Genomic DNA, 17,086 nt, shown 5'->3' on the forward strand with positions numbered 1-17,086 from the left:
CTCAAGATCACTTACATCCTAGACCACACCTTGGAGCCTCTTTCACAGGCAACAAAATAAGGACTCCAAGGAAGACGTGACAGTTAAGCAAAAGCGAGATTTGATAATTTTCTATGTATGGGCATATTCTTATGCACTTTCGGATAGAATCTATGACCTCTACACCAATAACAAATTCGAAACTCCATAGAATAAGCATAAGGTTGAAAAGAAAGGGATAAAAAAATTTGTTATCTCTAAATATTTTGATTTTAAATTTGTTGATGAGAAACTAATGCTTCTTCAAATCTATGAGTTGCAAGTAATTGTGAACAAAATTGAAAGTTATCAAGATTAAGCTTCAAAGGCCCTTCATGTTGGTGTTATTGTTGCAAAACCACCACCAAATAGAAATGAAGAGATTTTTATTTTAGAATGATGATTTTATATCATTTGAGTTATTGGCGGCATAACCCCCAAATCTTTTTGGTTTGTTGCACATATATTCCCAATCAAAAAATTTGGTGGCAAATGTAATGCCTCAAATTTCCTAATAAAGTTTAGGACCTTGATTAGGAGACCGAGAGGGCCATAAATGATTTATTATGTTATTAAATGATTATATGCATGTTTATGTTAATTATATTATTATATGATGATAAATGCATGCATATGGGTCCACATTTTATTATAAGGGCATTTTGGTAATTTGGCCCGTTGAGGGTGTGATTGTGTATTTTCATGCATGTGGGTGAATTATAAATAATACCACATTATATGTGGATTTTTTCGAGCCATTTGGCATGAGACGATCATGGGATGCAAGTTATCGGTCTAGTCATAACGGGGTAAGTCTCGAGGTAATTTGGTGATTAGAGCGTTGCTGGGAATTAAAGGTAACGGAATATGAATTATTGGTATTTGAGAATAACGGGAATTGGAGGGTATTAATTATGATTAACGAGATAGGCGAGAAATGACGATTTTACCCTTGGTGGCCTTAAGAGGACTTTAAATAACCTAGGGGCATTTTGGTCTTTTGACCTTAAGGATATATATCATTCAAAATCTGTAGAAAGCTTAAGAAAAAAAACACAAAGTATCATCATCATCCTATCTTTCTCTCTCTGATACATACTCCTCTCTTCTTCTTCCTTTCTAATTTTTTAACCCTACTTGAGGATCCAAGCTAGGAGAGCAAGGTTTGAGGGCTTAGGACCTTTGTTCAACCATTGAAGAAGATCTAAATCAAGCTTGAGGTAAGAAATTCAGCCATGAAAATCTTTGGTTTAAACCCTGTTTTCTATTAGTTTCAGCTGAGAATTTGAAGTGGTTAGTTGAGAAATTAATGGAAGTTTTTTAGTAAGGTTGCTTGGGTTTTGATGAGGGTGTGATATAGATGAAGTTTTGGGGTTGAATTTGATGTTTTGATGATGTTTGGGATTGGTTTGGAGGTTTGGTTTTCAAGGGAAATCGCAAGGGAGAAGACCAGAAAAAATTATGGTCTACAGGTGGCGCCCCAACGCTAGGCAAGACAGGGAGCTGGGCCTCTCTGACTTGGGGCAGCGCCCCAGCGTTAGTTCACTTTCCAAAAAACCTATTTTGGGGGTTTTGGATGATTTTGGGGGCTCGGGGGATGGTTCCACTACCCCGTTTGGGTGATTGGGAGTCCCGAGAGTGCGGGATGGATCCCGAGAGTGAGGTTTTAGATTTTAAACATTTTTATGATTTATTTCATTGATGAGATTCCATATTTTGTTATGACTAGGTGACCGCTAAAGGATCAAATGATTGATCATTCTCAAGGGTCGTCCTTTTACTAATTCTTGCTCGAACCCGAGGTAAGAAAACTTGTAACGCCCTGGATAACCAAAGTTGTTACACTGTGTATTTTTTATAGAGCAGGATTTGCTAACCAAGTCATATAGTTGAAAACGTGATCCTACAATCATAAACAGATTTGGTTTAAAAGATTTTGGTCAAAACAGATAATCTTCATTAAAATAATTATTTAGTACATGGGATCCCAAAACAGGGTTTAAAAGTCATGTTTACAAAAATTCCAAAGGTTATTAACAATCATGGCCACTCTAATGGAAAAATATACAATTTTAGGTTTTCCGCCCTGAACAAACTCTCGACCGTGGCGACCGAGCAGCTGACAATGTACACCTCGCCCTCAGAGCTCTCCAACTCATGGCCGAACCACCAAATCCATGTCTTTACCGACACCACGAAGCACCCGTGAGCCGAGGCCTAGCAAGAAAACATAATATCATAGCATGACCAATATCAATAACTAAATATTCCACAAAGCATAACCAAGTATTTAGCAATTCATAACATTCACCAGTGATAACAATCAACAAGTTAACAACTTGTCATCCAGATAATCAACATATCATATTCATCAGATTAACAACGATAATCACATTCATAACCAACAGTTATTGCAACCATTACACAATGTTCAGGGTTGGCACCCTTTGTTTAACCCACTGTCTTTAGCTCACTTAGGCCGCCCCTAGTGTTATACCCACTGACTTCGGTCAACTTAACCGAGCTCAGTGATAAATAAGCTGTCATCGGCTATCAATGGCTGAGCCGCGTCCTATGCGCAAATATTGATTTCAGCACTCTTAGGCCGTTTATCACATGTCCCCAGGGCATAATACCATCTCATGACATTATACAAATATAGGGAGCTCTTAGTCCCAACATATTCACATGGTCCATCACAATCACATAACAATGCATACAAATACAGGGAACACTTAGTCCCAACCTAACCACATAATCGGGTGTAGTTTTCTTACCTTTAATTCCAATAGCTTTGACTAGTGAAATCAACCTTCAAGCACGATCATGTTCGAGCCTTAGCGTACACCTAGTCACAGCCATAAATTAGAACCAACACTAAACTTCAATTCCAAAATCTAACCTCAGGACCAATCCCCAGCCCTCGAGAAGCTCTAATTCCACCAAACAGGGTGGTGGAATCAAACCCCGAGCTCTCGGGAAAAAACCCTAAGAAATAACTCAAAAACCCACTTCTGGAAATAGGGTAGCGCTACAGCGCCACAAAGGGGGCACTATAGCGCTACAAACAGAGCTAAAAAGCTCCCAGACATTCCAGCCTAGCGTTGTAGCGCCCCAAGGCTAGCTCTACAGTGCTAGTCACATCACACTGAAACTCTGGTTTTCTTCCTTCGATTTTTCCCGAGCCAAACCTCTCCAAACCTCAACCATACCCCAAATTGAGCCTACCATCATCTACATCTCACCCCATATGACCCAACCATGTAAAACTTAGACACATGCACCCCAAAATAATGACAAAGCCATGATTGAGCTTGAAGCTCAAAAACTCAACATAACACCAGAAACTTAGAACTTCAAAACCAGAATTTGTTACCTTCGATGGAGAATTTCGACCATAGGTTATCTTCCAAACCTTCCCAGCTTCCAACTCCTCTGTTCTTCAAGCTTAGATCCCTCAATTTCTACCAAAAACCAAGCTTCAGTAAACCAGTCCAACATAACTCAAAAACTCATAAACAACCTTAAAACCTTACCTTAATTGGGGTGAGAACTCCTGCTAAATCCTCAAGCTTTATCAAGGATCCAAAATTTAAGCCTTAGTCTAAACCTCCTCTAAATTTTAGCTTCAAATTCCAGAAGAAATGGTGAAGACAATGGTAAACCGAGAGAGAGAAAGGGTAAGCTTATGAGTTCTGTTTTTCTTTCTTTCTTTCCTCCTTCTTTTCTTTTCTTTCAGTTTCCCTTAGTTTCTAAACACTCCACTACATCTGATAAGGCTGAAAATGACTTATCTCTTTTAGACAAAATGACCCTATTGCCCTCCCATTAAAATCTAAACCTTAAAACATTCTAAGGGCATTTTGGACATTGATCCCAATTCCGGCTAATTCTTCGAGTGTCTCTAATAATTATTGCTTAAACCCCGACACCTAACTAATCACCAATTATTTTCCTCAATATCAAATAATCTCCAATATATATCCTAAATTGCCAAAAATACTCCCAAGCTCACCCCAAACTGGGTATAAATCCCCACTGTGACTTTTTGGCTAAACCGCTCACTAGGATCGCCTCGAGCCACAAGCTGCAAATATATCCACATAATAATGTGGTCTCAACAATTTATCACAATTATTTGCATTTATGCCCTCAACGGGCCAAAATTACAATCATGCTCTTAAGAACAAAACAGGGCCCACATGCATATTCAATACTCATAACACATGCATCTAATTATACCCATATACTCATTCGATCATGCATGCCATACAATCATGCATTTAATCATTCATTCACATAGATACCAATTATGCCCTCCTAGCACACTAATCAAGGCCCTTAAGCCTTATTAGCAAATTTTTTGGGTCGTCACAAAATTTGTAACGCCTTGGGTACCCCAGAACAGTTACGGTGAACCAAAAATTTGACTTGCTACCCGAGTCCTTTGGTTAAAAATGTGCATCTAAGTGTTCTTAACAGGATAAGGTGGAAAACCAATGAAAAGGAAAGGATATATTTTATTTAATACATAAAACTGTTCATGGGCCCATAAAATCTTTTACAAGTTATTTACAATTCAAAATGGTCATTACTATTTCAAATTTACAAACCCGCCGTCTTAAGCGGCAAAAATAGAGTAAACCCCATAGTTCCTCTGAGAACTCCTTGGCCGTGGTGGTCAAGCGGCCGCATATGTACACATCACCACCTAAGCTCTCCACTCAAGGCTGGGTGAGCTTTTCTTTCCCTTTACCTGCACCACATAGCACCCATGAGCCAAGGCCCAGCAAGAAAACACAATATAGCATGATATAATATCAACAATGATCATAATAATCATTCAGGACTTTCAGTCCAAAACAGGTAAGTGACAATCGCAAAAGTCACTAAGATGGGTACGACTTTCTTTAACCATGTGACGATAGGGTCACCGGAGCTTAACAAATAAGTGAACATTTCACTAGCTTAAACAGGATAGGTGCATGATGACTAGTTTCACCAGCATAACCTTCCTCGTGACTCTAGAGTCATAACCATGGAACAATGTTCCCTAGCCATGTGACAAGCAGTCACCTAGGCCTTTGGCCCTGGCTCTGAGTAACTATTCCTAGACTAGCCAAGCACTTATAGATTCATCGACCTTAGGTTCAGTCCAGCATTAATGCCTTAGAGTCATTCAATGCTAATATCGATTAGATCTAATCTTCATTCGGCCCTGCGTTCAGGACGCTTATGCCGTTTCTGACTCTTAGGTCAGTGTCCCTGACTAGTCAGTGCCATATACAAGTAAAAAATATTCGCTAGCATTTAATATACAATCAATGTCCACATTTATCAACCAACATACCTCAACAACAATCATCCATGTCATATACACAGGGTGCAATTTTCTTACCCCAAGTTCGAGCGAGAAATAATATAAGAACAACCCTTGAGAACGATCAACCTTTAGAAATAATATATTCATTTATGGCATAATTAAACAATTATGGCCCTCCCCGCCTACTAATCCAGCCATTAAACTACATTAGGGATTTCGCGGCATTACAACTATCCCCTCCTGAACAGCTCGGGATACTGACTCTGCATATCTGACTCCAGCTTCTAGGTCGCTTCCTCGACCTTGCTGTTTCTCCACAGTACCTTAACCAAAGGTATCGTCTTATTCCTGAGGACCTTATCCTTTCTGTCGAGCATCTGAACTGGCTGCTCCTCAAATGAGAGATCTGGCTCAAGCTCCATATCTTCATAGCTCAAAATATGACTCACATCAGATACATACCTCTGAAGAGCTGAAACATGAAATACATTATGCACGGATGACAATGCCGGAGGCAAAGCCAATCTGTAAGCCACTTGACCAACCCTCTCCAGGATCTCAAATGGACCTACAAATCTAGGGCTCAGCTTGCCTTTCTTCTCAAGGAAGACATAGTCTCCCACTTGGAACTCCACGTTCTTGCGCTTGGGATCTGCATAGCTCTTCTGTCTACTCTGAGAAGCGAGCATCCGAGCTCTAATCTTCTCAATGGCCTCACTGGTCCTCTGAACTGCCTCAGGACCCAAGTATCTCCTTTCATTTGTCTCATCCCAATGAATGGGAGATCTGCACTTCCTACCATACACCATCTCATAAGGTGCAACTCCAATGGTAGACTGATAACTGTTGTTGTAGGAGAACTCTATCAAAGGTAGATACTTACTCCAAGATCCACCAAAGTCTAGTACACATGCTCTCATTGTAACGCCCTAGTTATCCCAGAACAGTTACGGTGAACCGGAAATTTGACTCATTGCCTAAGTCCTTTGGTTAAAAACGTGATCTAAGTGTTATTAACAGGTTAAGGTGAAAACCAGCAAAAATGAAAGGATATGTTTTATTGATACATAAAACTGTTCATGGGCCCACAAGAACATTTACAAATTATTTACAACTCAAAAAGCTCATTACTGTTCCAAAATTTCAAACCCCGCCGCCCTAAGCGGCAAAAATAGGGTAAACCCCCTAGTTCCTTTGAGAACTCCTTGGTCGTGGTGGTCAAGCGGCTGCATATGTACACATCACCACCTAAGCTCTCCACTCAAGGCTGGGTGAGCTTTTCTTTTCCTTTACCTGCACCACATAGCACCCATGAGCCAAAGCCCAGCAAGAAAACATAGCATTATATGTAAACACCATCAAATGATTATCATTATAATCTCATAGAGCTTATAACTTTCAAACAGATGAGTGAATATCACTTGAGGTTCTAGTAAACCATACTGAGTGACTGACAAGCAGGTCACTAATTCAAATGGAAGAGTGGCTGTTGGGTAAGCCACTAGCCTTCAAAAAATGAGAGACTGATGGGTAAGTCTCTACTTTAACAAATGAGTGACTGATGGGTAAGCCACACTAGCGCTTATAATATTCATCGAACTTGAGGTCGGTCCGGCATTAATGCTCTTTGAGTCATCCAATGCAGAAAGTCGATTAGATCTAATCTTTATTGGCTTGCGTTGAACACGCTAAGGCCGTCCTAACTAATGAGTCAGCGCTATGTGACCAGTGCCCAGTACCATTGCCGAACCTGACTAATAAGTCACAGCTTCACAGTTGATACTAGCACCTTTGCCAAATCTGACTAATGAGTCAGTACCATGCACAAGTGAGCAAGATTTACTAAGTATTCCATAATCATTTCATGTCCACATTTATACAACCAACATGCCTCATGAATAACCATGCATGTCACGTTTGGGGTGTAGTTTTCTTACCTCTGATTCGAGCTAGAACGAACAAAAGAACGACCCTTGAGAACGGTTTAGCTTTTAGTCCTTTAGCGGTTACCTAATCATAACACATTATAGGATACCATCAATAACATGATAATCAAGGGTTCTCAAACCAAGATTTAGCCTCCGAGACATCAATCCTCACTAATCCGGGTAGTAGGAGTGATCTCGAGGCCTAAAACCATGATCCCGAGGTCAAAACATGCAAATGGGCCCAACCCTGCTCAAGAGCCACGACCCCCAGAAAATCCAGAGGCAAGCGCCGCGGCGCCCAACACCAAGGGCCGCGGCGCCCAGTGCAAACAGAAACCCCTCCTTCCTCATCGAGCTAGGGCCGCAGCGCCCAAGAACAGGACCGCGGCCCCCAACCCTGGGCCATTCCCAAACGTGTTTTTAACTTCTCGAAACCTCCAAAATCATACCTAAACATTCCCCAATCATCAAGACAAGGTTCCCAAGCTTCCCAATGCATAAAAGCCCTCAAAACCCAAGGTTCAAACGAATCGAAAACTCACCAATTCACAAAGTCCAATTCAAAGCTTAGAAACTCTAAAAACTCAAAACTTTAAACTTAGATTACCTTCGATTAGGTTGTTTTCTGTCAAATCCTTCGGTCAAGAAGCTTCTAATCTTTCCTAGGATCGCTATGCCTCGATCCTCACTTGATTCTGACTCCTAGAACTCAAGATTTCACCAAATATGCTTCGGGTGGCAAAAATGAACTAACAGAGGAGAACGAGAGGTTTTCTAATCGTACGTTCTATCTGACAGCTACTTCAAGCTTAAGTAACCTCAAATAAAACCTGATGCTCGGGGTCCCGAAAATACCCCCGGGGACATTATAGTCAAAACTTCCAGAATTTCACCCTGATCTCAAATATTCCCAATTTATCATCAAATAAACATTTCTATTACCCCAAAATTGACCCCGTTATGACAAAACCGCTAATCCACTAAATAAAACCGTCTTATGCCGAATAGCTCGAATATATCTCCATAATGATGGAATCTCATTCACAAATCACATCATGCACCCAAATACACAAATTTACCCTCAATGGGCCAAATTATCAAAACAACATAATATTTCAAATGTGGACCCACATGCATACATATATCATCATATTATAATATAATTCACATAAACATGCATATATTCATTTAATGGCGTAATTAAACAATTACGGCCCTCCCGGCCAACTAAACCGCCACTAAACCACATCAAAGAATTCGGGGCATTGCATTTTATTTTCCTTTACCTGCACCACATAGCACCCATGAGTCAAAGCCCAGCAAGAAAACATAACATTATATGTAAACATCATCAAATGATTATCATTATAATCACACAGAGCTCATAGCTTTCAAACAGGTGAGTGAATATCACTTGAGGTTCTGGTAAGCCATACTGAGTGACTGACAAGCAGGTCACTAATTCAAATGGAAGAGTGGCTGCTGGGTAAACCACTAGCCTTCAAAAAATGAGAGACTGATGGGTAAGTCTCTACTTTAACAAATGAGTGACTGATGGGTAAGCCACACTAGCGCTTATAATATTCATTGAACTTGAGGTCGGTCTGGCATTAATGCTCTTTGAGCCATCCAATGCAAAAAGCCGATTAGATCTAATCTTTATTGGCATGCGTTGAACACGCTAAGGCCGTCCTAACTAATGAGTCAGCGCTATGTGACCAGTGCCCAGTACCACTGCCGAATGAACAAAAGAGCGACCCTTGAGAATGGTTTAGCTTTTAGTCCTTTAGCGGTTACCTAATCATAACACATTATAGGATACCATCAATAACCTGAAAATCAAGGGTTCTCAAACCAAGATTTAGCCTCTGAGACATCAATCCACACTAATCTGGGTAGTAGGAGTGATCCCGAGGCCTAAAACCATGATCCCGGGGTCAAAACATGCAAACGGGGTGAAAACAGGGCAAGGGCTGCGGCCCTGGCACCATGGGCCGCGGCCCTGACATTATGGACCGCGACCCCCAGAAATACCTGAAGCAAGCGCCGCGGCGCCCAACACCAAGGGTCACGGCGCCTAGCCAAAACAGAATCCCTCATCTTCCTCTTCGAGCCAGGGCCGCGGCCCCCGACCCTAGGCCATTCCCAAACATGTTTTCAACTTCTCCAAGCTTCCAAAATCATACCTAACCATCCCCAATCATCAAAACAAAGTTCCCAAGCTTCCCAAAACTCCAAAACTCTCAAAAACCAAGGTTTAAACCAATCAAAAACTCAACAATTCACAAAGTCCAATTCAAAGCTTAGAAACTCTAAAAACTCAAAACTTCAAACTTAGATTACCTTCTATTAGGTTATTTTCTGTCAAATCCTTCGGTCAAGAAGCTTCTAATCTTTCCTAGGATCGCTATGACTCAATCCTCGCTCGATTCCGACTCCTAGAACTCAAGATTTCTCCAAATATGCTTCGGGTGGCAAAAAAAAAAGAACTAACGAAGGAGAATGAGAGGTTTTCTAATCGTACATTCTATCTGACAGCTACTTCAAGCTTAAGTAACCTCAAATAAAACCTAATGCTCGGGGTCCCGAAAACACCCCCGGGGACATTATAGTCAAAACTTCCAGAATTTCACCCTGATCTCAAATATTCCCAATTTATCATCAAATAAACATTTCTATTACCCCAAAATTGACCCCGTTATGACAAAACCGCTAATCCACTAAATAAAACCGTCTCATGCCGAATAGCTCGAATATATTTCCATAATGATGGAATCTCATTCACAAATCACATCATGCACCCAAATACACAAATTTACCCTCAATTGGCCAAATTATCAAAACATCATAATACATCAAATGTGGACCCACATGCATGCATATAACATCATATTATAATATAATTCACATAAACATGCATATATTCATTTAATGGCATAATTAAACAATTACGGCCCTCCCGGCCTACTAAACCGCCACTAAACCACATCGGAGAATTTGGGGCATTACAACTATCCCCTCCTTACTGAAATTTTGTCCTCGAAATTTACCTGAACAGCTCGGGATACTGACTCTGCATATCTGACTCTAACTCCCAGGTCGCTTCCTCGACCCTGCTGTTCCTCCACAATACCTTAACCAAAGGTATCGTCTTATTCCTGAGGACCTTATCTTTTCTGTCAAGTATCTGAACTGGCTGCTCCTCAAAGGGGAGATCTGGTTCAAGCTCCAGATCTTCATAACTCAAGATAATTCACATAAACATTAAGTCACAGTTTTGCCTCAACAGAAATTGGTAAGAAAAGTACAACTTTAGACAAAATATTACAAATAAATAATTATTGATTAAATAGTGTTACAACTCTATAACAAAATATACAAATAAAAGAGTAAATAGAGAATAATAGAAGAAGATGAAAAGCAATAGAATAAAAGAACAAGAACAGAAACAATGAACAAAGAACTCTCACACATAACCAAAGTGAATAGTGTTAGGGATCACCAACTTGAATAAGGTTTGAAACCTTTGTCCAAAAGCTTATTTCCCCCTAACTCAAGCACTAAGGGATCTCTCACAAATTTTGGAAATGCTTTCTGGAATAATCAAGCCTCAAGGTGTTTTCTAGCCAAGTGCTTTAATGGATAGAAAAGTTGTGTCTTACAAGTGAGTAATAGACTCCTATTTATAGAGTTTAGAGACACCCTTTGAATTTCAAATTCCACCAACCCCCATGGCTGTTACCAATTATTAATTGGATGTTTATGGAATTAAAAATGAGATCTGGAAGTTATTTGGGTTTTTGGAGCCGTTCAAAAAGGTTGGAAAAAACTGAAAAACTTGGTCAGTCTTCTCTTGTGGCCGCGGCCAAGAACACCAGTGGCTGCAGCCACTGCTCTCTATTCCCCAGGCCGCGCCCACCAACATCTTGTGCCGCGGCCACTGACCAAATTCAACACACCAAATTTTGTTGTTTTTCCAAATGGTTCCAACGCCCTCCCAATTAATTTTGTAACCCTAAAACACATTGTTGGGGTTAAAATCATATCTCTAACAACCATTTCACATATGGCTTTAAGAAATTCATCTCAATATTGTGTAACAACAAATCTACACAATAATGGGCAATATTTGGATGTTACAAATTTGTGACTGAATTTGTAACACCAAATATGTTACATATTTGGATATTTCACGTATATCTAAATATTGTAACTCTCTATTATATGTTACAATATGTGACACTCTTTGTCACATTGATTTAATCTAAAATATTACATTATAAAATAATATAATTTTACATTATATTATAAATAATATAATATTCCCCCACTAGATTAAATAGTTATCTATTGTAACACTTATTTAATCAATCATTATATTTTAAAATGTAAACATATCCCCCACTTGATTAAATAAGAACTCCCTCTTATAGGAGTCATTGCATTGGTGCATAAAATAAAGTGTTTTTCAACTTGAACTTTACTATGGTGTAATTATCACAAAATTTGTCGAAAATTTGGTTGCACTAGGCATTGAACCATCTTTTCATGATAACAAATTGGTGATAACACACACACACCTTTGCGATGTTCACTTGAAACCTTTATGTCTAACTTTGCACCGTTAATGGCCATGTGCACTTTCCATTCATGGACGTTCATGAGAATACTCCCAATTCTCATGAGAGGCGGCACCACCCCTGGGTCCATATAGGTAGAATTCTTATAGTATTTTGTTACCAAAAATACTTGTCTTCACTAGACTGAATTCTATTAAAAAAACTCTCGGTTTTAGCCCTCAACTTGGTAACTCACAAGTACGCAACATCTCAGATGGGACTTGTTTTGAGTACAACTAATATTCACTTGACTGACTTGTTGTTACCTATTGAACCTAACACTTAGTTAAATAACTAGTGTTAAGATAGGTTACCATCAATCGTGAATCTCTTTAGGGAGTTTAAGTCTCATCCCTCGAGATGATGTAGCCACTAAATCCCTTGTTAGTGGCTTAGTGAAAGGATCCGCCAGATTTTCACTTGTTCTCACGTAGGATATTGAGATGACTCCTCTTTGAATCAATTCTCTTACATATCCATGTCTTAGGCTGATGTGTCTAGACTTCCCATTATACACTCCGATGTATGCTCTAGCCAATGTTGCTTGGCTATCACAATGTATCGATATAGTGGATACATTCTCTTTCATTAGGGGTATCTCTATCAATAGATCCCTTAACCATTCGGCCTCTTTGTCGATATCAGCTAGAGCTATAATCTAACGCCCTGGTTACTCCAATACCGTTAGTGTGAACTTTGAACCGTGCTTAACTCGCTAATCGATTCATTTGGTTATAAACTTGCATCTAGGTGTTATTAATAGGTGTTAACCGAGATTTTCGGCAACTGTCTTAAGGAAGGATGTTTACTGATAATAATAATGAAAATGGAAGATCGACACAAGATTTTTACGTGGTTGGGGTGTTAACTAGCCTTAGTCCACGAGTCTGTATTAGAGCTAGGATAAGCTTTTACAATGGAGTTGTTTAACTGTATTTGAGCAGAGTTTCTGCCTTCTCACCCCTTTTCTACGTTGCATTACAACTCATATTTATAGGTTGAGGGGGACATCAGGTTTGGGCCGGGCCCGACCCGGACCCATCTGGAGAATGTATACAAGGGGCCTTCCTAGTGGAGGCCCAAGCTAAAAAGATATACAGTACACCAAACCCGAACCAGCTCAGGCCCAATTAGTTGCCCTGAGGCGCAAGCATTCTCCCGACAAAACGGCACTTTGGCTCTGACCACTTCGAATCACGAGGCCGATTCAGGGGACAAGACCGGTCAGAGTACTTGGCTGCGCAGTCCTGACACGCCAGCAGATAATCCCAAGGTGACCCTTTCTGCAGGTGAAAAGTGGGGGGACAATGCCCACGCGAAATGAGGCGGTTTCAGTGTCCTGGACGCCTGACCTGTAGCCTGGGGATGAAACGGCCCAGGTTTGTTTACCTTTGGCCCGCTTCGTTTACTTCGGGCCCGGACCATTCCGGGTCCGGGACAGGGACGCGATGGCCGCGATGCTCCGGGGCACTCCGGACAGTGCCGGGACCGTTCAAGCTGAGCATGAACCCGGAGGACGTTCCGGACCCTTCTACACAGGCCCAGTCCGTAGTCCTCGGACCAGGCCCAAATACCGAACCGGTCCCTCTGACCGCGGGCTGGGGCGAGGGCCCAAAACCCTGACAGGAAAATGGGGATAACAATAGGCTAAGGTGAAAAACTCGATCAAAAGGAAATGGTATATTTTATTTAAAACATAAAACTATACATGGGCCCATAAAAAGCGTTTACAAAGTTATTTACAATTCAAAATGCTCATTACAGTGTAAAAAATTACATCCCACCGACCTAAGCGGCAAAATATAGGGTTAACCCCTAGTTCCTCTGAGAAACACCTTGGCTGTGGTGGTCAAGCGGCCGCATATGTACACATCGCCACCTAAGCTCTCCACTCAAGGCTGGGTGAGCTTTTATTTCTCTTTTCCTGCACCACACAGCACCCGTGAGCCAAGGCTCGACAAGAAAACTCGTTAATGCATGTATACAATATCAAATGATGATCATGATAATCATGCATGACTTATATCCCTAAACAGATGAGTGAATATCACTTAAAGGTTCTGGTAATCATGCTGGGGCTTGTAGCCCTAATCAAATGAGTGACTGATGAGTAAGTCACTAACTTAAACTAGATTAGTGATTGATTGTATGCTCTAGATGAGTGACTATGGAGTCACAAACTTAAATCAGATGAGTGACAGATGAGTGAATCACTAGTTTTGGCTCCGCACATTTATCCATGTGAGGATGCAGTCACCTGGGCCTTCTGGCCCTGACTTTAAATAACTAGACATTAGGCTAGACAAGCGCTTTTAGTTTTCATCGAACTTGAGGTTGGTCAAGCAGTAATGCTCATGATGAGTCATTCAATGCTTATGTTGATTAGACTTAATCTTTTCGGCTTGTGTTGAACACATCAATGTCATTCTTGACTCTTAAGTCAATACCATGCGGCTCGTGCTATTTTCTGACTCATAGGTCAGTGTCATTCACAGATAAGCAATATTGCTAAGCATTTAATATGTAATCAAAGTCCACATTTAAACACTCAACATGCCTCAATAATAATCATGCATATCATATATGGGGTGCAATTTTCTTACCTCTGGTTCGAGCGAGAAATAGTAAATGAACGACCCTTGAAAACGATCGACCTTTTGATTCCTTAGCGGTCACCTAGTCATAACCAAATATAACTCCCATCAATGAAAATCAGCAATGAGAAGGTTCTTGATCTAACTCTCAAGACCCCGAATCGTACCCAAACGGTGAGTAGATTCGATCCCGAGCCTTAGGAATCTGGAAACCCCGAGCCAAAAACCCTCAAAGGTGCTCAAAATAGGAATCTGGAAAAGCAGGGTAGTGTTGTAGCACTGCCCCCCTAGCGCCCCAGCGCTACAGGCAGAGTGGAAAGCCCCTAGCTAGTGTTGTAGCGCCCATACCTGGGCGCTGTTGCACTACAACCAAGGTTTTCAACCATGGTTTTTCCCTCCTATGATTTCTCCATTTCCAACCTTCATGAATTGATTCTAAACTTCACCAAAACTCACAAAAGAACCTCAAAACCATATATACAAGTCCTAGGCATCATAACCCAATCAATCATAGCCAAAAACTCCCATCAATCATCAATTATCCAACTAAAAAACCAAGTTGAAAACCAAATGAAAACAGAGTATAAAACCAGAGTTTTAATGGCTAGAAACTTACCTCAAGCTCAATATAGAACCCTCTTCAATTATGGAATACAACCCTAAGCCCTCAAGACTCACTTTCCTAGCTTGATTCCTCAAATGAAGCTAAAAAATCCAAAGAAAAAAGGAAGAGAAAAGATAAACGGGAGAAGAAGATGAAGCCACTCTGTTTTGGTTAAGTTTCTACAGCCTTCAAAAGGTTAAATCTATCCTTAGGTCAAAAGACCATATTTCCCCCAGACTTAAATAAAAAATTAAACAACCACCAAGGGCAAAACTATCATTTCTCCCATATCTTGTTAATTATAATTAACACTCTCAAATTCCCGTTATTCTCAAATGCTAATTAATCATATCTCATTACCCTTTAATTCCCGGTAATGTTCTAATCACCAAATTACCCCGAGACTCACCCCGAGCCCCGAAATCAACCCTGCTTATCCATAAATTAGATGCTGATGATGTGGCAAGGATTTTTGACACGTGACAGACACGTAGCAGAGATACGGCTCACCTATCGACCAACATTATTTCTGCACGACGAGATCAAGTTTTGTGTACGACTAGGCTGGTCGTATGTTAGTTCATTTATGTAAAAATCTGTACAGTTGTGATGATATCTGAGAATATCTCTTCATTATGACTTGCAGATCCGATCATTAAGGATAGATATTATTTCCTAATTCATGTAACTCTTCCTGAGCCTATAAATACACAAGAAATAGCTCAAGGAAGGGGATGGATCTCTTTTTTCTGAGAGAATTATATTACTATTATCCATCACTGTATTGCTGGATTCCTCAAAGGTCCGTGAAACTCAGGAACCCTTGTTCTTTGATCACACCTTGGGAGTTCAATATTAATAATAGTATCAAGTGGACGTAGGTCATTACCAATTCTTGGGGCCGAACCACTATAAATCACTATGTTCTTTATCTTTCCATTAGATTATTTTCAAGCTCTATATCATTTTCTTGTCGTTTCCTAGACTCCGTGTCGTTGACCAAAATCAGGGTCAACATTCTGGTGCTTTCATTGAGAGACTTGAATCCGAGAAAAAACTAATGGCAAAGACTACCAAGAAAACTGGACAGGCTGCTGCCACCTCATCCCAGCCTCCTCCACCAAACATGGCTGAAGACGAACCTCATTTGGAGTTCGATGAGGAGGAAGTAGACTCTGAGGCCCTGAAGACAACATTGGGGGTGTTGCAAGATGAATTGGCCGCTCTGAGGGCCAATCAAGAGAGTGCCACCGAGATAATGGCGTCACAGCAGAGAGAGATAGAGCGCCAGCACCAAGAGCTGAGCGAGAGACAGGCGGAGATGGACCGTCGTCAGAGAGATGCCATGGCAGCCCTCAAAGCAGCCCTCCAATTGGATAGGAATCGGGCTGCACCCGCCCCACAGCCTGATCAACCCCCGAGTGGACCACCTCAGAGAGGTCCCAATCCTAGCCCTCCGCTCAGCCTACAAGCCCTTAAAGGCCGAAGCAGCCACCAATGCCTCAGGATGATACCCACCTAGGGACCCTGAGACGCAGCCTCCATCCCAGGCTGGTCGAGGCAATCCCCCGCGTCCCAGGCAGAATAGGGCCGGGCAGCAGCCCCGAAGCCCTAGACGCCAAGGGGGTGAAGAGCTACACCCACCGAGCAGGGGGCAGCGTCCTTCTGGCAACAGAAGGAACTCAGAGACAGGCTCTACGGTCAGGGGCCCTCCACAACATGATAATGCACAGGGACCCACCGACCAACGCAGACCTCCCCCTAATGCTCGGGAAGTTCCAGCCCAAGGAGGCAACAGAGGAAATAGTCGATCCCACCATAGCCAGTCAAGGTTCAGAGATGGCCACGACTACAATGAGGTCGACTCAGGTAGAGGGAATGTTGGTTGGAGAAACAAGGAGAGAGGTGGAGGCAGAAGCCCACCACCTAGAGAAGACCAACAAGCAGGACGTAATGCTGGGGGGCAGCCCAGACAAAACAACATCTTTAGCCGGCTCGGA

Source organism: Humulus lupulus, chromosome 5, assembly GCF_963169125.1.
Source record: "Humulus lupulus chromosome 5, drHumLupu1.1, whole genome shotgun sequence".
NCBI lineage: Eukaryota > Viridiplantae > Streptophyta > Magnoliopsida > Rosales > Cannabaceae > Humulus > Humulus lupulus.